The sequence below is a fragment of the Eupeodes corollae genome, chromosome 1 (genome assembly GCF_945859685.1).
Source record: "Eupeodes corollae chromosome 1, idEupCoro1.1, whole genome shotgun sequence".
Lineage (NCBI taxonomy): Eukaryota > Metazoa > Arthropoda > Insecta > Diptera > Syrphidae > Eupeodes > Eupeodes corollae.
Window position 1 is genome coordinate 52,284,121 of NC_079147.1, and position 22,692 is coordinate 52,306,812.

Below are 22,692 nucleotides of genomic sequence, written 5' to 3' on the forward strand. Positions count from 1 at the left end.
CTGCAAACAATCCAATAAAAAAAATAATTAAAATTGTTCAATGTTATTTAATTTTAAAACTGAGTAAAAATGTATAAATAAAAGAATAAAAAGCAAAGACAAAAGACAATCAAGTCTTTTAACTAAAAACACTTTTTTGACAGAGAATGACAGCTGCCAAATTGTAAGAGATGTTAGGTAAGTGCTTTGGCACAATGTCTATGAATGATTGTGAAAACCTCTTTTATTTATTGCACAAGGTTTTTTTCAATAATTTCCAATAAAAGATTTGTTTTGATATTTCAACGGGCGATAATGTTTTAAGAGAAACCAATTGATTTTAATTTCATTTTAAAAATGAAAAGGTATGTTAACGACTGAAAACGATATCAGTCTAATTGCTACCACGTCAACGGATGCAGCACCTCAAATGTGTATCAAAATTCACATTCACTTAGCTGTATGTCTTTAAGAATAATACGAATTCCTTTTTTAAAGTTTTAAAAGGAGCATTGTCATTACTTTTCCAATGGGCCAAAAGAAAAAAGTGTTATGTTTGTCAACGAAAATATCTCCAATGTCACCTCTTTAAAAATAACACCACTAGTTAATGTGTAGAACGTAACGCTTTTTGTTAAAAATAAAAGTGAAAAGACATGTAAAGGTCGTCCAATTCTAATCATAAATACTTATTAATCATAGCACAGTTATTCAATCGTCGTTAAAATTCCAATTTTCGACTAGGTAAGGTCCAACCAGCAGTGACAAGTTTAAGAAGCTTTTCAATAATCCTTTTTAAAAGTTCCTCATTCATGACTAAAGATGATTTTTCAATGAGAATCCGAATCATTTTGATGCACTTTAAGGATGTCATCAATGACTTTGCTTTAGAGCACGTGGCTTGAATTCTTGTGTTAACTGAATTTGTAAGGTATGTTCCTTAAAATATAAAAGTAAAGTTCTGAGTAGTTCCTCACCACTTAAAATACTGTCCAATTTGATAGTTTCATAAGGGAATTCTTCGCTTAAAATCTATTATCTACCTGGTTGTCAGATTTATTGCTTAATTTTTGTAAAAATTTGAATTATATTTTTTGAATTTCAAGGTTTTTTGACTTGTCATAATGTTGCGGTAAAAATTTCACTTTGTCAATGCATGTCGGGAATATATACTTAAGTGGACTTCCTCCAAAGATTCTATTTATTTTATTTTTTTTTTTATTAGAAATATGTGGCTTTCCAATGCTGTAAACCAAACTGTCAAAAAAACGTCTGCGAATCCATTATATCCCTGACTGTCAGATTTATTGCGCTATTTTTGATTTCAATTATACTTATTCGAGTTGCCAATGTTTTTTTAATTGTCTTTAAGTCTGGCGCTTAAGTCAAAAGAATCCATTTATTTTGTTTATATTTAAAATACGGGATGTCTTGGGGGCCTGTCAAAAAGAACGTCCATTTCGAAGACACATTAGGACATATTTATAGTTCATTGATAAGTTCTGATTAAGTCTTTGCTAAAACAATTAAACCCCATTTCAAAAAGATAGCCTGAAGTCTAAAAAAAAGCACGACCTATGTTTTAGCCATTTTTAACTCTATAAACCATCAAAAATAAACAAACTATTTGAAAAAATTACATTTCAATACATTTTATTTGAAAATATAAATAAAAAACATTGAAATGTCAAAAGACTTCAGCATCGATCTTAACCCAAATCAACCCCTTTGAAATTGATTTTTGTTTGACCTTCTAAATATTTAAGATCAAAATTGTAATGTTTGCCTCGGTATATTCACCAGTAAAATTTCTGAACAAATAGTAACCAAAATAATTTTAAGAATTTCAAAGATTTTGACTGGAATTTTAGTTTATTCCTTCTACAAGCAATCGTAGTACCCGTAGCGTGATGGTTAGTGCGTTGGACTGATCGATCTTAGTTTTATGAATTTTCGTCTAGCTTTAAAATAGGTTTAAGATTGAAATAATAAAAAGAAATTTGAAAAAAAGTGCGTTGGACTGTCATGCCATGGGTCTTGGGTTCAATCCCTGCCTGTGCCACTTAAGTTTTTTCACGGGTACTGCCTCTGGCGAGGAATTCACAAATCCTCCAAGAGGAATTCTTGTCATGAAAAAGTGCTTTTTTAAATTAGCCGTTCGGATTCGGCACATAAACTGTAGGTCCCTTCCATCTCTGAAAACATTACTCGCACACATAAATGGTTGAGAGTTGTAAGTCACTAGGCCCTGGTTCTTTATGGACTGTTGCACCACCTAATTTATTTATTTAAGCAATTGTTTCTTATAGGTTCATCTACTTTCCTTATGACCTACTGAGCAGGTATTTCAGGTGATTTATAGTTAACTGCAAAATATTCACCATTTTAGTGGTCAATTTTAACATTAGTTTTAAATATACCTGCATCAGCATATAATTCAAAAAAGCAGATATGCAGGATATGTCAAAACATGAAATTGGAAGAGAATACACACAAGCGGCAACCCTTTTTTACTTCCTAAAAAATACTACACATTATTGACTTACTTATTTACTTAAGGTGGCGCTACAGTCCTGTGTGAACTAAGGCCTCACCCAACAAACTTCTCTATCTATCTCGGTCACTTTCCACTTGAGCGTGCCACCTGATTCGCGGTCTTCCTCTACTGCGCTGTCCTGTGGGTGTGGATTCGGAGACTTTCCGGGCCGGAGCATTGGTTACCATGCGCTATACGTGACCCAGCCATCTAAGTCGTTGGACTTTTACCCTTCTGGCTAAGTCTACGTCGCTGTACAGCCCGTAAAGCTCGTCGTTCCCTCTTCTCCTCCACTCCCCTTCGATGCATATGGGACCGTAGATCTTTTCTCTTAAAACGGCCCAAGGTCGCTTTCATCCGCTTTTTTCATAGTCCATGCATCTGCAACAAAGGATTTTTACGTACGCAAACATTATTGACAGTTGCAGAAATAAGATGAACATGTTCGCTTTCACTATAATCTCGACTTTTTCGTTTATCGAATTTCCTATTATGGAAAATTGTTATCTTCTGCATTTTAGTCTTTTCTCCATATTAAACATTAATTTAAAATGTAGTATCTTTAACTTTTTGTTCAGAAATCACCTGCAAGTAAATCAACTATAATTCAAAACTACCGGATAAAGCATCAATGTTTTCTGTTGTTTTAACTAACTTGACCCAGCGGCTTATATTTTTAAACCAATTTCACTATGGCCTAATTTAGTTTTGCGAGCATTGGCTGCAAAATTTTGTTATTCTTATATTTCTTTCTTCTTTATGTATCCATTTTTAACATTGGATTAAATTTACCTGTCAAATATCAAGCGATGACAGCTCCAAGAGTGACACAGTCGTATTTTTGAAAAAGCTTTTAGCATGCGTTATAATAAATTGTCAAGTTTTTGGCAGAACTTGAACAATGTATGTTATTACACTCAGACGTTTTTAGAATGACGCAAATAAGTGCGAAAGAGAAAGTAGGTGAAATAGAAATACTTTAAAAAGTCTCAATAGGCAGAGTTCTAGTTTCAGGATTGTCTTGGATGGTTTGTGATGTTTCTCTTTCTTGCCTTTCTTTTTCTCTTGGCGTTGCTTAATTATTGTTTCTAGTGTTTCCGAGTAAACAAGAATGCCACAAGACAATTTCAAGTGGAGGGAAGACCGTATAACCGAATTATTTTAAATGAAGGAATGGTTGAGAGAGTCTAGCTTGATAGTTCAAGCTTTGCATTCCAAACACCCGTTGAAAGAAAGTGGCAACCAACTTATCACCGGTGATATAGCGTCTCTCAAAGTTTTATTTTTTTAATGGCGTTTTCAATGAACGACAAAAGCAGATTAAAGTGTCTTCATTCATCCCTATATAATTTAAAAACGATGGTTCATCATTCGGTTTTAGTTCTTTTGGCAAGAAAGTGAAGGATCCAAACTCTGATCTATTTTCTCTCCCGATTTAAATCCAATTCCCTTTTTTATTCTTGGAAATTTTTAAATCATCCTCACAAAGGTCTTGCACATCTAACAACATTTCTTCATTGGATGAAAAGCATAATAATCCAAGATTGACGGGATGAATGTTCGAAAGAAAATATTCGAAACACGCAGCATACAGGAAGTCTGAGTGTAATAACACACAATTAGACTTTAAATTATTTAATTTACCGACCGCTATTTGTCCGCCTCCCGATGCGCCACCTACAAACTCATTCTTTCACCATTCACTCTATAACATATCTGTGCTTTACTTCCAATTCGCCATTCCGCCGCACCCAGAAAAATAAAAAAAAACATTTTCGAAATTTCAAATATAAATTTTTCGAAATGTCAAAAACATCGAAAAATCGCTGCAACTTCGCTCTCCACTGCGTTTAATTTTCCACATTAATTTCGAACAAATCGCCGAAGAAGACGGGTTGCTTCACCGATTCGCTTGTCGCGGAACATTACAGAAAAATAAATAAATTTAAAAATCACTTTAAAGTGTTAAACAAATTAAATAAGTTATTTAACATTAAGCTTTCATCAATCAACCAATCAACAACTATCGCATCGAGATACAGTGCGTGCTTGTGAAAAAAGAAGAAAATTAAAAAAAACCTCTCGTTTCTCTAAAGTCTAGAGTCTAGACAACTGCAACTACAATTTTCTTTTTTGAAGAGCAAACAAAGCAAGAAAAATCTTCGGTTCTTTTGTGGAAATTCTATATATTTTCAAAGTACCTAGGAAATAGGAAAATAATTTCACAATCACAAATCATTTTATTTTTCCTTCAAATTTTTTTTGTCACAAAGAATTTAATTTAAATAGAATTTCCGTGTTGTGTGCTGCGTGTGACTTACCTGCTTTGCTTACTGCCGCGGCGTGTGGATTATTTCTCTTCTTTTTTATTAGTTTTGTTGTAATTATCTTGGTTCAGTTTGAGTCTCTCCAAATTCAAGTTTTCCGGGATTGAAATAAATTTAAAGAAAAAATATCCGCGGCCTCTGTCGCCACCGCCACCACCACCGTCGTCGTTGCCGCTCTTCTCAGTCTTCGTTACGTGTTACGTGTGTTCTCTCTGAAAATTTGAAGAAAATTCTTAAATAATTTGTTGTTTTATTTTGATCAAATTAAAAGTCCAAAAGTTCCTACGCTACGATTGGCCTTCTTGAGTGGATTTCCATCTGGCCTCGCGGTTCTTGCACTTTTTGTCGTGGATGACCTTATTTACCAACCGCACCGTCAACGCCACCACCACTGCTTTCAGCTTTGTGGTCCATGCGTGAGTTCATCAGCTTCAATTTAACAATTTAATTCTGTGCTCTCGACGCTCGTCATCGTCATCGCCATCGCAATCGTCACTCCTCGCTCTCTGGTTCCATGCATGTTGTGCTTGTGAACTGGAACTCTGGACTCTGTAATTTAAGACACACAAACGCGTGCAGCAGTAATATCCGAATTCCAAATCAAATCTTTGTGTTTTCGTGTGCATCTTGAACGCTGACGCTAAGCAATAGTGCGACTAATCAATAAAATATAAAAGAAAAAAGTGGATTTTGGTTTTATTTTGTTCGTTGAATTTCTTGATGATTCATAAAAACATACAAAAGTGCTCCCACACAAAAGTTCGTTCGTTCGTTTTCGGTGCATGTGCGAAAATTATAGAAAATCAATTCTTTCTCGTTTAGTCTATGCACAGGACAAGAGAGATTCCCCGAAACGAGATAAATCATAAAACAGGAATTAAAGACATTTTTGTTGTTGTTTTTGTTTTGTTTTCTCGAACACACGGTTTATAAGGAATTTTGGATTATTTTTTGTTTGATACAAAATAAAAAGAAAAACAAGAGGAAAGGTAAATCTAAGAAGCATCAGTGAAAGCAGGTAAGATGGAATTACTTTTAATTTTGTTATTTACAATCAGTTTTTAAATATATACTACATTTTTATAAGATGCACTGATTTATGGAACTATAGACCCTTTTTGGGCATGCAAATGAAAGAAAAGTAAGACATCTATACCTTTTCTTGTACCTTACGAAGAACTTAGCTCCTTGAATTTAAATGTCTTTATTATTGGTGTTGTTAACTAGATTATGATAAATTTTTGTTTTTTTGTTGTCTACCTGATTTGGTGCATCTGTATTGTTTTGGACTTCTCGTGTTGTTTAAAAGCATTAACAAACAATTACAACACTGCTGTAAGGATCCTGCATGTAGAAAAATAGCTTGTTCAACGGGGTTTTCCTTGTTGAGAGATCATTGTACTATCATAATAATGTCTCTGTGACACTTACATTCATATAAATAGCTGACACCAGGAAGAAATATGAGTTGAAAAAGATAGGCTCTACTCTAAGGCTAATTCATGAAAATTTTAACTGAAATCATGAAAGAGTCTCTTCAGCTAGTCCTGCAAAATAACAAAGAGCTGTAGAGTAGAGGTCAGGGCATACAAGTTGATCATATGAACACAATTATTTTTGTTATGAATTATGAATGAGGATGTAATGTATGCCTAACGAAATCAATTCCAAAAAAGGTCTTTTTATGAAATTATTTCTGTTTTAAGTAAGAAAATATACGAGCAACGGGAAAACAAAATATTTTAAAGACTGAAAACTTGCTAATGATCTTAATTACCTCACTTGATATTTCAAAATAATTTGGTAGAATTTAACATGAAGGTCTCTTTTATTTAAAATACTTACATTCATTAAAAATAACCTTTCGGCTCGTTTGCTTATGAAATCGGGTAGGAATAAACAAATCCCTAGTGTACCTCAGGATTCTGTCTTGTTTTCGACATTGGGTCATATGCTTAAAGATGAGAAAGTTCTCAGAGTCCGAGCTGACGAGCTTGAGCGAGCAATATTGGCAGCGAAAATTAAAGATGTCGAGAATCTCAATGCGACCATTCAGAATTTTCTTCCAGCACAGTTGGTTTCCTTCAATTCAGTCGACACAGTTATGAACCAGGATGACGTAGTCAACTATCCCACTGAGTTTTTAAATTCACTGAAATTGCCTGGATTACCACCTCACAATTTGATTGACAAACTCGTATTATAACAGTGTTTGTCTGTTAATTAAAATTTAAACCTTATAAATAGCCTGTATTTCAGGAAACCTCTGTTTTTTTTAAGTAAGCAACATAATGTGTCGAAAATAATAATAAAACTTCATGCTACTAAAAAAATGTTTTTTTATGCAATACGTTGTGTTTGTTTTGAAATTAATTTATACAAAAGTTTAGGTCTTTTATTTATCGATTGAGGCAGTACGAAGTCTGCTGGGTCAGCTAGTAAACAATAATACAGACCATCTTAGTTAATTTCTAGTAAAAGAACTAAATAAAGTTTTACTGGAGAAGTCGCTGTTACCAGTTTTAAAGGCAAGAAAAAGAGGTTCTATGCTTAAAATCATAGATGCATTTAAAAACAAATACATAACGCAGAAAAATCCTCATTTTTTCTTGATGAAATCACCACCGCGTGTTTCCAGTGTTGGGCCCAAAAACTCTGTCAATAATTTCACACCTGTTTCACTAATCTAAACAATTTTCGAATTTTCGAGTGTCTTCACCAATTGGACATCTTTTATTTTTGTAAACTAGCTTTGTAACAAAATAATTCAGAAACTCGGCCATTTTGACAGTTGTTTATCAACTGAGTAAGAGAAAACCCATCCTCAATAATTTTTGTGATCGATTTCACCTAATCAAGCGTTTGCTCATCTTTTTACATATAAAAACTAGAACTAGATCGAACTCAACACTTCGAACTCACAGTTTTGGATCGATCTCGGTCTCTGTATTTTTTTTTGCATAGCACTCTTAAAAAGTTCTTAGAAAAGCGAGTAAAGAGCTTGAACTCATCTTTTTGTATATGACCATTTTTTCTCATTTTAATTAATGATATTCTGTTTGAAACTCCGAATTCACTTACCTGCTTGGCTGTGTGATAGTACACTTAGCTTTTCATATCCGTATAAAAATTCACAACTTGCTCTTCGGGTGTGGGCTTTGAACGGCAGCGTATTTGAAGCTGATTAAATACCGTCTTCACAGGGTTTTTCGAAAACTCAATGCTTTTATCTTAAAAAGACTGCAATAATTTTTTTCAATCATTTGATTGCAATGATTAGTTGCATTCACTTGAAGTCTTTGTTTTCACTTAGTGTCTTTGCATTTCCTTGAAGTCTTTGCATTCACTTGAAGTCTTTACATTCTTCCCTGGCATTCTTTGATGTTATTTTCAAAATACTGCAACCGTATAACAGTACTAATGCGACGTTTGAGCGAAACATTCGTAGCTTTGTCTTCAAGCTGAGAGAGTTGATTTTCCAAACATTCGACAACACCTCGAACGCAACCTTAGATTCCGCCTTCAGTAAAATCCATATTTTCAAGGCACTGAAAACAATTTACTTTTTCTACTGGTTGTTCGGAGTTTCCAAGGCTGAACCTCTTAGTTTTTAATGTGTTGATCTTCAGCTCCACGATTTCTGGTCCTCTCTGCACCGTTGTTGTCATTTGATGAGGCTCCACTATCCTATGAGAAAGCAAACTTACAGCGTCTACGTAATCTAGATATTTTAGGTATGTTGTCAGAGTCCATATAAGCCCTCCATTTCCTCAAGGCTACCCAGAAAACACCACTGATCAGTGATCACCAATAAGCAAATAATTGGTGAAATTATGCCGTCAGGTCTGACTCAACTTTGGACTTTAAACACTTCTGGCAGCAATCCTTCTAGTAAGACGTGACATTTATTTCTCCTCAGCAAACCAAGCTAGATAAACTCTCTGTTGACGCTGTCAAGAGCCTTCTCATAATCGATTAAAAGCAGGTGAAGTGGTGATCAATATTCGACGCACTGTTCAATGACGATCAGTAGGGTGTTGATATGATTAATGCAGGAAGATTCAGTGCGGAATCCTGCTTGTTCAGCGTCAAGCGTTGCTTTGAGATGTTTTCTTACACTACAACACTTGCTACAATTGTGGCGATTGCATGCAAAATGCAAGGTCTTCTTTTTTTGAGAGCTTGACGATCATTTGCTTTCCCTAATCTTCTGGGAAGGATTCAGAGACCCATGCTGTTTCTATGAGCGGTTGCAGCAATTCGCTTGATAACTGCTGCTTGCAACATTTCTCCGGGAATGCCATCTAGCCCTACCGCCCACTTGAGTCTCTTGTAATTGTAATTGTAATTGTAATTGTAATTGTAATTGTAATTGTAATTGTAATTGTAATTGTAATTGTAATTGTAATTGTAATTGTAATTGTAATTGTAATTGTAATTGTAATTGTAATTGTAATTGTAATTGTAATTGTAATTGTAATTGTAATTGTAATTGTAATTGTAATTGTAATTGTAATTGTAATTGTAATTGTAATTGTAATTGTAATTGTAATTGTAATTGTAATTGTAATTGTAATTGTAATTGTAATTGTAATTCTAATTCTAATTCTATCCGCGTTTAATGACTTTTAATCTTATAAGGACAAGCCTTTCAAAAAGAATTGCAAGTAGGTTAGGTACACAAAATTGATGTAATTCAAGCGCAAGTACAAGTTTTGGACAAAATACAAATAAAAAGTTGCTGTGCTACAAAAATACAAGCAGTAAGGAACTCAACTTGTTCCATGTTCAGCATTGCTTTCTAGGTCTCGGAAGAAGGCCGTTTTTTTAAGTAACAAACCCTTAGCAATTCAAAAATTGCGAGTGTTTACCAATTAATTTACAAAGGCATTTATCTACGTTAAAAATCTTAAAAGAAAGGTAAAAAGGGAGAATACAAAAATTAAATAAATACGTTCATGCAATTTATTTATGCTAAATGAGTTTCTTATCCTGAAATCAGGTGCCTATGTATATTTTTGGTTTTCAAAATGCAAATATTTGTCCAAAAATTTAGAATGTTTCAAAGATTCAAAGTATGTATGTTCCATTTGTTACAGGACTGCTTACATGAAGAAAAGTTCTGGAAAAGGTTTGTAGTCATTGTATCAGTGAAAAAGCAAACTTGAATTTAACACATAGGTGTTAACTGTTAGCAATTTACAAAACTTAAACATCCCTTCGGATTTGTTTTTAAGGAAGGTTAAACAATTCCTTTTTTTGCTTCATTTACCACAAAATGTTCCTGCAGTATGCTTAAAACTGCCAACCCTCTTTACAAAAATACACCGCTACATTCCTGCCAGTCAATACAAAAGCAACTTTCAACTTTATGCACTTTCAAAAACCCAATCCATATTATATTATCCAAGTTGATGTCATAGAGGCAGCAATTTTAATGTACATTTTCGCATATTGATTTTTCGTTTGGTATAAAATCCATTGTTTTTAAATGCTGTAAAGTAATTTCGATTTCCACTCAAGTCACTCAACTAAAAAGCCTCTCGCTGGCATAAGTGCTGGAGCGTTCATTTTTTTTAATGGACATGGAAATATAATTCCGTATCTCACTTGCCATGTCATAATGCATAGGTACTACAAACATACGTATGAGCACATTAAAGCCCACCCTACACCTAGCTAGACTTATTTTTATCCACATTGATCGTTTAAAAGGAAAACCTGCTGACTCTCTAAAGAAGTAGACAAACTAAAAAACAATAAGTTGGCTATTGTCATAAGCCCTACAAGTATTTTCCAATAAACTAGTCGTCATCGTAGTCGATGGATGGATGGATGAATGGATCAATCAAACATAACCCAACATTTCAAAACTAGGTTAACTCTATTTGAAATAATAAAACAAAAACAAAACAAAAAACAAGGAAAACAGAAAATAATCATAAAAACGCGTGTCAATGGAAGAATAATGATTCCGAAGGAGGGTAGAAACAAAAGTTCAAAGTGAACCCGGTCATTAGTTGCATGCAATTGTGCTTCTGCCTATGCTGGAAATATGCTGGTGGTACTCGTACTGGTTCTGGTATGGCAATGCAATTGGGTGTTAAATGGAAGGTGGTTGCAGTGGGTTAACAAATACGGGTATGTAAGCTACAAGGATATTGTTTTTCATCCATTATACTTTCTTAGCCTTTTTCACACTGATGTGTAATGGGATCCATTTTTGTATTCACTCTAAAAGGAAAACACAATAAGGAGCTTGAAGTAAAAATGGTTCAACTTATTATTCAAAAAACAATTATATTTAAAAGAGAAGAAGGATACCAACATTATAATCCTCAGCTGTTAAGTAAGTGGCATTGGCAGCCAGCCACGTAATGGTTTGTGAAAATGAGATGATGTAAGGAATTAGAAGCATAATTCCTTGAAAGCAATGGGCATTGTGAAAGGAGTTCCTACAAAAAATGAAGGTAATTAAAACAATTATAACCCAGAGCTGTACCAAGGAACAAATAAATCTAACCACCGCGCATAATGCACTTCGGAAATCAACTTTTCCATATAGCAATTAGATTCTTACTTCCATGTAATAATACAAACGGAAGCTTTTTGGTAAAGTGATTATTGAAAGTACCAAGCATTCTTAATGGAAGGTCTCTTAAAGTAAAATTATGCTATCTTCTATTTTCTTAGTTACATGTTAAGAATATATATGATACTCGGTCAAAGCCCTAACATAAATTTAAAGCTGCTGCTGTATAAGAATATGGCCCTGCCGTTATTAGTAGTCCAGGGGCCTTCTATGTATTTTGTTTCGAAAGCGAAATTTTCCGAAAACGAGTTTCTATTATGGTGTATTTAGTAAACTTTGAAATTCACAATAAATTATGAAGACCGAAAAAGGATTAAGGAAAATGTTTTTAGTTTAATAATCCTGAGTGAAGTGCTTAAACCAATTATGCAAGGTTAGGTAAAGTTTAAGTGCTTGTTTCAGCTTTTGAAAAAGGCACTAAACTAAGACCAGTATTTGGTTTGTGGTGCTTCCACATACACATAAGGATCTTCCCTATTCGTCGAACCATTTTGAGCTAATAATGAAGCGTTTAAAACAATACCTTTTTTCTTAGATCACTTGGATCGTTATTATAAAAGTTGGCTTCAATATGGGGAAGGGCATGGTTATAAAAGGTGAGAAACTTTCTCCTTCTTCCCTGAATTCGTTCAGGTAGGTTAGGTAGAAATTGCGATCTCAAGCACTCAATGTAGTGCGCCGTTTTGATACCAAAAACTCGTTTGACCTGTGATTGAAAGGGACAGATTTATAGAGAAGCTTCATAGCGATTATGTTTGAGCCATTTTGTCGCATTGAGAAAAAGGATTAGGTCTCTAATCTTTGTCTCAGATAGCTCATCAAGTTCTTGAAAGAATGCTTTTCAAAAGTATTTCATTCTAGTATTGCCAAAGCAGGACATTTGAAGTGGAAATGGATTATCGTTTTACTTTCTCTTTGGTCACTACAACTACGGCAAAAGGTGTTGTAAGAAATACCCAACTTCTCTGCATGAACTCCTATAGGCCAATGTCCGGTACAAACCGCAACAATCCTGGCTATGTCTTGCCTTGGCCTGCATAGAAGATCGTTTGTACGGGTTGATTGATTGATTTTACCTTCATAGCACCAAGAGGAATGTTAACCTTTTCCGCAAGTGAGCTATGAAAGGCCGATCCTTAGTGGCTAGCTCGTCAGCCCGTTCATTTCCCACGATACCACTATATCCCGGAACCCAGATCAGTGTGACACCGAGGTTAATATTCAGGCTCGCAAGCTCATTGCGACATTGCTGGACCAATTAAGATGAGGATGTGGCCGAGTTAATGGCTTTGACAGCTGCCTGACTGTCTGTTTGGGTTTTAAGTATCTTACATTCCTCCCTTATTGCCAGCAGTTCAGCCTGAAAAACGCTAGGAAAGTCAGGAAGCCTAAAGGATTTAGCTACATTTAGGGACTCAGAAAAGATCCCAGAACCAACTCCGCACTCTATCTTTGAGTCGTCAGTAAAAATGGTTGTTTCGAAACCTATCGACACGATATCAATCTTCTCTGGATGGGAAAATAACCTTAAAACCTTTACTAAGGCTGAAAGTAGGAGTGAAGTAGTCAGTGTCTACCGAGATAATATCTAAAGGAATCAATTTCGTAGTGTTGCTGTGACCATAAGGTTTTGACAATCAGCTATTTGATTCCTTCAGCCTAATTGCGCTGCAGGAAACTATGTATTTAATAAAAAGGTCGATTGGTAGTAGATCCAAAATAATGTTTAAGGCGTCCGTTGGGCAAGTACGCATGGCCCCTGGGGTGCCCACGCAAGCTGTTCTCTGAACCTTCTTTAGCTTATCAATATTATAGGCTTTGCTAAGAGCAGGCCACCACACTGCGCACGTCCATAAAATCATCTTCGACTGAAGTCCCCACTTTTTGCCGAAAGTTTTGCTGCAGGCGTAGAAGGCAACACAGGCCTTCTTAACCCGTACTTCAATATTTAGTTTCCAGTTTAGTTCAGGTTCGAGTATAACTCCCAAATATTTTGCACTAGAAGACTATGATAGGATTTGACCTTTGAGTCGAGGTAGCGTGAAGGGCGGTACTTTAGTTTTGGGGGTAAAGAGTAACAGTACAGTTTTACTTTGGTTAACTCCTAGTCCACAACTCGTGGCCCAGCTGCTAACTTTCTTCAAAGCTGACTCCGTGATTTCACTAACCACAGAGTTGTACTTTCCTGACACCAATAGCACCAAATCATCCGCATAAGCTAACGCCTTCACTCCACATCTCTCTAATTTAACGAGAATGGTATCCATGGCCAGAAGCGATAGAAGAGGCGAAAGGACACCACCCTGGGGTATTCCCCTACTCACGTGTTTTGTTGAGATTGTATTGCTCGAATCTTCCTCCACTGAGCATGGAAATAATCCATTTCATTCGAATGAAGTCTTCAACACCGAACTTAACGAGCGATTCCTCTATGGATTCGGTAAGGACGTTCTATGTCTAGGAAGGTGGCAAGAGTAAATTCTTTATAATGGATTGTTTTTTCTACAGTACGCCTGGGGATTTATATGGAGAATAAGTATTGAATTCGTTCAACTCCTGCATAAATCACTTGTTGGATCTCTTGAGCTTGAGTGTTTAAAAAAAATTCATATAACGGTATTTGATATAGTTTTCTTCAATTCAAAAAAAGACTTCTTTAACGCCAAAAAGTTCTGCCTGAAACTAGTTACAGTGATTGGGTAGACTAAGAAATAAATATTTAAATTAAGTCTGTTGGAGTATAATCATCCACAGACATCGGTCTAAGAACCATCTGTTCAAATGTCAATTGATTCGTCTGCCAAGTATTATACAATCTCCTTCGTAGACCTTTAAGGAATTGATATTTGGAAGTTTTTATCAAATTGCGGTAAGGTTATTCTTGACATAATTGGTAAAAATCGACTTCGGTTCAAGATCGGTATAGGTCGAGAAGAAGACTAGATCCCGAGCCCGGTTTTCTAGTTGACGATGATTGCTTTTGCTTTTTATCCGTTTACCTAGTAGTTTGCGATTCTAATGCCCAGTTTCATAAACAACTTTATACATTCAAAAGGATTTCAAACTGTTAACGTGGGATATTTTGGTTTCACCAAGCGTTTTTACACTTTTTTCATAGTATTTCATATCATCATTTTTGTAACCATTTCGTTTTGAAGTTCATGGTATAGCTCGAAATTTCTTTAATACCAAGGAAAATTCAATATTCTATAAAATGCCAGAGGTCTTGGGTTCGATCCCTGCCTATGCCATCTAAAGTTTCTTTCACGGGTACTGCCTCTTGCGAGGAATTGAGAAATTCTCCAAGAGTCACGAAAAATACTTTCTCAAATGAGCCGTTCGGATTCGGCTTAAAACTGTAGGTCCCCTTTCTGACAACAGTACTCGCCACAGGAATGGTTGAGAGTTGTAAGTCACTAGGCTCTAGTTCTCAACGCACTGTTGCGTCCCCTATTTTTGTTTATTTAGGCACTCAAGGGGTTATTTATACCCTTAACATGTTTAAATTTTAAACACAGTGAGAGCTTTAGGAAAATAAGGAAGGCTAATAGAAAATATACCAATGCACATTGTTCTTAAAGTTTTGAATATCAAAATGACAGGGAAATATAGAGCTGTGTAAAGCATTCCACATTCTCGAAGTGCGGTTAAAAAGAGAATCTATATACTTGACTGTACGTCTGAAACTGAGCTCAAGGTAAAACTGATGTGCATTCTTAGAAGTAAGAGTATTACGACTGGCTAATTCGACAGAACACTGTTTATAAAAATATCGGTAGAAGAACAAAAGGCATGAAACATTGCGGCGGTGTTTGAGTCACGTAATTGTTTCGGTTATAGTTCTATCGCCTATTATTTTCAAAGCTCCGAAATACTTAAACTTGGTTTGTTTTAATATGCGAGTTGTATTCAAGTTTTTGACGAATGAAGGCTTTGTAAGCTTTGGAGCCCTGGGGAACACCAGCATTTATTTTATAAATTTCAGACTTGAAACCATCCAATACAACTTGTATAAAACAATTAATAAGGTAATTTCTAATCCAACGAAAAAGGGATGCGTCAATACCAAAAGCACGCATTTTCGATAAGAGAGCTTGGTGCCAAACTCTATCAAATGTCTTTGAAATATCAAGTGCAGTAATCTTAGTTTCTCCAAAACGATGAAAAGATTTGTTCGATGAGATAAACTTTGAGATCACAAGTGGACCTATTGCTACGAAAGCAATACTGCCGGTCATTAAGAAACTTCCGTTCTTCAAGATATTTCTTAAGCTGATAATTAACCAGCGTTTCCATGACCTTGGAAAGAAGGGACTCATGAGTACAATTCGACGATAGTTAGAGGGGAAGGATCTTTTATGTTTTTTAGGGAAAGGCTGTACAAATGCTGTTAGTAGAAAGCTTACGCAGTGGTTTTGCAAGCGTTGAGGAACACCTCTTCAGAACAATAGGGTTAATACTATTCGGGCCAGCTGATTTGTGTATGTCAAGGCCTTTCATTACTCAGGCAACTGTATGAGTGCGAAAGAAGATTTGTCCCATAAAATCGTTTACGCTCTCTAGAAGAAGAGGACTCAGGACACTCTCTGGTAGCGTCGAATTAACAGCAAACTGTGCTGCCAGCAAATTGGCTTGTTCAATCGAGCTAACATAGGGAATGTCATTGTGGACTAGCGTTGGAACAGAGAATGACGTCTGTAGTTAGTATTCAAGTCCAAAGTGACAAATCTTATCAAAGGCTTCAGCAACCTCTCGGAATATTGCTGAACTTACTTCTTTTTCTTCAAGTGTTTTTTCTATCACATCCGTAATAAGACACACTTGATCTATCGTTAAATGTTTATTGCTAAATCAAAATTGATGGTTCGAATCTTTTCAGTAATAGTTCTTCGAATATTGGTCTGTTAGATGTTGCTTCTGTTGATAGCTAATCTCGTTAAGGAATAACAATGACCTTTGCATTTTGTTGACTCATGATTCTTTTGGAATATGCAGCTGTATATGCTGGGAGTATGGCTTGAAGACATTTCTGAAATGTTAAACGACGCTTTTTGTTTCAGGATTCTGATCTATTTACTATCTTGAAAGTTTTACTAGGCTGTATTCTCTCTTTATTTTTTTAAGACGCTAATAGTAAATTTATATTTTATGTATTTGGTGCGAATCGGATCTTGATCAAAAAATAACTGCTAAGCGATTAAAAAACTGGAAATTAGATGCTTTAGAGGCTGTTTTATATCAATACCTTTTGAAAAAGGTGTTTTAACTGTGGCCTAGTCTTTTTCTGATAATCTGCTTTTGCTAGTGCCGCCGGTTTGGCCTTGGTCAACTCAACGTAAACCCTTGGTTTCCTCTAAATTGACTTCTACCTACTTTTAATTTGTCCTAGGACATAATTTCTTCCAATTGATAAAGTTAGAAGCCAGTGAATCTTATGAATTACAAGAACCTGCAACTTTCTCAAGATAATAGCTGACAGTTTCTATGTTAGTGTCGAAGAATCTCAACATCGTATGTAAGAAAAGGAGAGTTGATTTTAAATTGGAGACATTTAGCAGCTGTTGTTGGTGACGGGTCTCCGGAAGCACACCAGTTCCGATTTGGAGGTGTTTATCCTTATTCCCAACTTCTGGTTATACTCGTAGAGTCTGATTATGTGTGCTTCTACTCTTCGGGCTTCGATCGTGCGAAATATAGAGGACGAATAGGTGAGTGAGTCATTCGCAAACATCAGGTTCTCACAATCCGTTGGCACTGGCCGGCCAGATGTTATCAGGCTGTAGAGGAACGGTCCAAGTTTTGGTCCTTTTGCGATTCCCGCCTTTACGTCCTTAATCGTTGACTTGCAACTGTCGAATTCTCCGAGAAAGTTTCTGAAAGAAAAAAGGGAAAACAAAATATTTATTATTGGCTGTGGGATATTAAAAATTCGGAGCTTATGCATGAGGGCCTCAATCCATACGCTGTCGAAAGCTTTCTTGATATCCAGAAAGCATCTAGATGTGGCTCATCTGTCTTAGCAGCTGTTTGTATTTCAACAGTTTCTATGGTTAACTTAATCCTGTTTTCTTCTTCAAGAGAGTACGAACTCGATTGAGTGCGATGTTGGCTTTCGTTATCATAGCCTTATAGTGTGGATTTTGGAGTTCTTCTCTGCTTTAATCCTTGATCCATCCGAAAACGTCAGAACAAGGTTTCGGGCCATTGCCGAAGCGGCTGTTGTTGGTGACGGGTCTCAGGAAGCACACCAGTTCCGATTTGGAGGTGTTTATCCTTTTTCCCCACTTCTTGTAATATTCGTAGAGTCTGCTTATGTGTGCTGCTACTCTTGGGGCTTCGATGGTAGGAAACATGGGGGACGAATAGGTGAAGGTGAGAAAGTCATCCGCAAATAGCAGGTTCTCACAATCCGTTGGGACTGGCTGGTCAGATGTTATTAGGCTGTAGAGGAACGGTCCAAGTTTTGATCCTTAGGTGATTCCCGCCTTTACGTCTTTAATCGTTGAATTGCAACTGTTGAATTCTACGAGGAAGTTTCTGAAAGAAAAAAAAGAAATGACAATTTTTAATATTGGCTGTGGGATATTAAAAATTCGAAACTTATAGATGAGGGTCTCAATCCATACGCTGTTGAAAGCTTTCTCGACATCCAAAAAGCATCCAACTGTGGTTCGGTGGCTATTGAGAGCGGTGGTGACGATGACTGAAACTTTAGAAGTGGATGGATCGTTAACCGAGCTTGTCGGAATCCAAACTGCATGTCGGGGATGATGTTTTGTCCGTTGCAGAATTTCTTCATCCTCCTTAATATCACTTCTTCAAAAATTTTGCTGATGTTGTTGAGGACTGAGACCGGCCTGTAGTTGGAGATCATATTGGTGCTGCATTTCTTCGGAATTGCCACTGGCTGTCTTCACTTTTCTGGAAAATAGGCCTTGTTGATGCAGTTATTTATAATAATTATCAAGTTTATCATAAAAGCTTGCCGAAGTTTTTCCAGGATATAGTTAGAAATCTTGTCCATTCCAGTTGACTTCTTCGGCTTCAAGTTGTTAATGACCTGAGCTATCTCCTTAGGATTGCAGAATTTATGGGTATTAGCTGCTTCATCGGCTTTGCAGTTGTCGTCAAATTGAACTACAATGTTTGGCTGTTGAGTCATCTCGATGGAGGTTTCTACTTCGTTCAGGAATGCTCGGTCCGTTGATGGTTTGGAGTGAAACTCTGTTCAAAGTGTTTGGCAAAAGCTTCCACTTTGTCATTCGTTGATGTTAGCTCGATGTTGTTACTCATCATGACTTCCGGCAGTGGTTTTTTCCTAACGGTGAGGCCGTTGATTTCCTTGAAGGCATTTCGTCCAGGTTTTATCTCCCTCAATCTCTTTTTGAAGGAGATGTCGTTGTGGTGTCGGATGGAGTTTTAGAACATGATGTTCACACACTTCAGTTCGCTCTTGATAGTCCGGTATTCGGGGTTCACCCTGTTGAGTTCCCTCTGATGGATCCTCTGAAGCCGCTTTCTCAGCCTTTTTCGGTGAGAGTATAGGTTTTGAACATATTCTGATAGGTGTTGGTAGGTTAGGTTGGAGTGGCTGTCCAGATGTTATTGACGCACGTAGACCTCAAGGGTCCATTGTGATACCACTAATGAGGTTACTCATGGGAGAGTAATGAATTCAAACAAACCATTTTGTACTTTTAATAAAGTTAGAGAGACGTTTTGTGTCAATCGTTGCCAGTTCACTGGTATTATCGAAGAAGGGATTACCGATAAAGTAATTCCTTCTAATGGAGAGTGCTGGACATGTACATAGAAGGTGTTGGACCGTTTCCTCTTCCTCCGCGTTCATGCAGCTTATACAGAAGTCATTTGTGTAGACCCCTAGCCTCAGAGCATGTCTTCCTATAAGGCAGTGTCCCGTTATTACTCCAATTGTAGAGCTTATACTTTGTCTGCTCAGTGATATCAAGCCTTTTGACCGTTTTAAGTCAATACTTGGCCATATTTGCTTGGTTGCTAAGCAGGTGGTACTTTGTGACCATCTAGCATTCTCGAGCTCATCGGCTTTGCAATTTCCCGGAATGTCCCTGTGGCCCGGCACCCAAATGAGGTGAATGTTAAACTGTTCCGTCATCTCATTCAGAGATGATCGACAATCGTGGACTGTTTGAGAGTTTGTGAAGACAGACCAGAGAGATTTAAGAGCGGCTTGGCTGTCTGAGAAGATTCGTATATCCTTACAAGATATAACGTTTTCTTTGAGCCAGGATAGTGCTTCTTTTATCGCCATTACTTCTGCCTGGAATACAATACATTGATTGGGAAGTCTATAGGATAGACTGAGATTCAGTTGTTCTGAAAAGATACCACTTCCAACTCCGTGATAGGTCTTTGAACCGTCAGTATAGAAGTGTACCGCATCGTCTTCCAGGGGTCTCTCCTCTTCCCAGGAGGATCTTGAAGGGATGGACACATGGAAGCTTTTACCGAATACCATTTTTGGGGTGGTATAGTCTAAGCGATCTGGGATAGATCTGAGACTGTCTAGAATAGTAGTATGTCCAGTATTGTTACTGGTCCATTGAGAGGTGGCTCTAAGCCTTACACATGAGTTGGTAGCCACCTTTTTAGAGAAGATGTCAAGTGGTGTTAGGTTTAAAAGCACTTCCAGTACTGCGGTTGGTGTTGTGCGAAGTGCTCCCGTGATGCACATACATACCTGCTGACCGCTGGACTTTAATGAGGTTATTTAGATTTACCATCTTGTCCAGTGCGGTCCACCATACGACGGCTCCATAAATGAGTATCGGCCTGATTACCGAAGTGTATAGCCAGTGGGTTATTTTTGGGGAGAAGCCCCATTTTGATCCAATGAGGCCCAAGTATTTAGCTTGATCGGAAAAGCTTAATGGTATTCCTCTAATCTTGGGTGGGCTAATCTGAGGAATTTTATATCTTCTCGAAAAGAGTATTAATTCTGTTTTATGTGGGTTGACGTCCAGTCCACATTGCTTAGCCCATTTAGTTAGCCTATTTAGGGCATTTTGTAGGAGTTCCGAGAGAACTTGGGGATGCTTCCTAGATACGGATATCGCAACATCGTCAGCATAGGTAATCACCTTGAAACCCTCTGCTTCCAATGCTGTAAGTAGGTCGTTTACTACCATGTTCCATAAAAGAGGCGAAAGGAGTGCCTCGAATCACCGATCTGGTGGTAGTAAAACTTCTCATGTTAGAAATTATTGTCCTGCTTTTGAACATGAGACTTATAAGATCTATGAGTGATTTCTCTAATTTCAGCTTATCCATTGCTGATGTGATCGTAACTGACGTTGTTGAAAGCTCCTTCAATATCTAGGAACGCTAAGTTATATTCTTTGTATTCGAGGGAATATTCAATAATACGTACCAGCGAGTGAAGTGCTGATTCTACTGATTTTCCCTTGGAGTAAGCATGTTGAGCTATGGAAATGAGACATGGTTTTAAATTATGTCTGATGTAAATTTCAATCAATCTTTCAAAGGTTTTAAGAAGGAAAGGATGATAGGCTGATTGGTCGTAGATCTTTAGGGTTAACGTGGAATGAAGACTACTTTTGCCAGGCTTTTTGAATAAAACTCAACCTTACACAGCTCGTCAGAATGATTTCCAATGGTGGAATGTCTGAGCATTTTTGTAGTTCGGCCGGAATGATTCCGTCTGGTCCTGGAGATTTATATGGATCAAAGCTGTCTATGGCCCATTGCGGTTTATTATTAGATCAACTAAATCGCTTGTAGAAGCTTGAGACTCTGATGTTAAGTCGTTGAGTATGTTAGAGCTACCTGGAAAGTGGGTGTCTAAGAACAGATTAAGAGATTCTTCATAGTCCATGTGCCTGCTTCTGTCTTTAAAGCACTGGGTATTGTTAGACTTTTTGAGAGAATTTTCCTGAGTCTTGAGGCTTCTGAAGTATTTTCTATTTTACCACAAAAGTTTCTCCAAGAAGACCTCTTACTCTTTCATAATTCTTTTTTATATTGCTTTAGAGCTTGTTTGTATAAGTCCCAGTCAGAAGGAGATCTAGTGTACTTAGATCTATTGAAGAGTTTGCGACAGCTCTTTCTGAATGGTTGTAGTTCTTTACGCCATCAATGAGTTTTCTTTTTACCCTTTAAAATGGTTACAGGGCATGAAGTTCTCATTGATTCATTAAAGGCTTCGGTGAGATGATTCACAGAAAGGTCTAGTTCATCTTTACCTGAGGAGCTTTCAAGAAGGTTGTGATCAAGCAGTTGTGCTAGTACCTCCCTATATCGCTCCCAGTTTGTATACCGGTGATTCCGGTATTTGCTACATCTTTGAGCTCAAACTGAATGTATTTGTGGTCAGAGAAGGAATTCTTTTTTGAGACATGCCAGTTTGAAATCATATTGTGTATCGAGTCAGAGGTAAGTGTAATATCAAGTACCTCTTTCCTATTCTTGGTTACAAAAGTGGGTTCATTACCAATATTACTTATGAGTAGGTTAGTGCTTAGTAGATAATCAAATAAGTACTCACCTCTCTCATTTATATCAGAGCTACCCCATACCGTATGATGGGCGTTAGCGTCTGAACCAATTAGGAGACCAACTTTTTTCGATTGCGCGTCCGCAATTGTCTTCCTCAAGGTGTTTCCTGGAATTGGGCTTTCGTGGCCAAGGTAGGAAGATATGAGCCATTAGGTGGCTTTATCCGTTGTTAAGACAGCGGTGGTGGTGTCCTTGCCGCTGTAATTGGGGAGTAAAAAAATGTTTAAGTCATTTTTTACTAACATGCATGACCTTGGTTCACCTTTCTCCGATGCATACAATATTTTATAGCCCACGGCTCCTGTATTAAGACGATGACTTCCTTGTTCATAAGCAGTCGGAGTATCTGTTCTTCGTGTCCAGTGGTTTTTTGGGCATCAAGAGCGATTGTAATAGTTAATTCCGAATGTTCGGTTGAATTAACTTTGGTTTCATATTACCTTTTTTAACCCGTAAGAAGAACAAAACAGTCTTGTTTTTCATTTTGTTAACGAAAATCAATTCAATTTAAGCGCCGAATCAAACCTTTTTTCAAAATGACTTCAAGTTTGGTCTATCCACTTCTTTCTTGCATTAAGAAAATTTTCGAACAGTAGATAACCGATTGGAATTCAAAACATGCATTTGGCCTAATGAAATTCTTATGCAAACAGTTTTTGAGAAATATTTCAAAATGTTTTCGAAAGAATATTTAAACAAAAACA

The 22,692-nt window shown here is 36.8% G+C and overlaps 1 protein-coding gene across 11 annotated transcripts in view; it reads left to right on the forward strand.

Annotated features, from left to right (window-relative positions):
- Positions 1-4,377: 4,377 nt before the first annotated feature.
- The window catches only part of LOC129938805 (F-actin-monooxygenase Mical), a 230,362-nt gene continuing 212,047 nt past the window's right edge, over positions 4,378-22,692 (forward strand). For 3 of the 11 annotated variants that reach the window (XM_056046573.1, XM_056046574.1, XM_056046575.1), the window contains exon 1: positions 4,378-5,860. The gene's annotated coding sequence lies outside the window, so the exon portion shown is untranslated. The remainder of the gene's footprint in view (positions 5,861-22,692) is intronic. The other 8 variants (XR_008780483.1, XR_008780484.1, XR_008780485.1 and 5 more) reach the window with 4 other exon arrangements.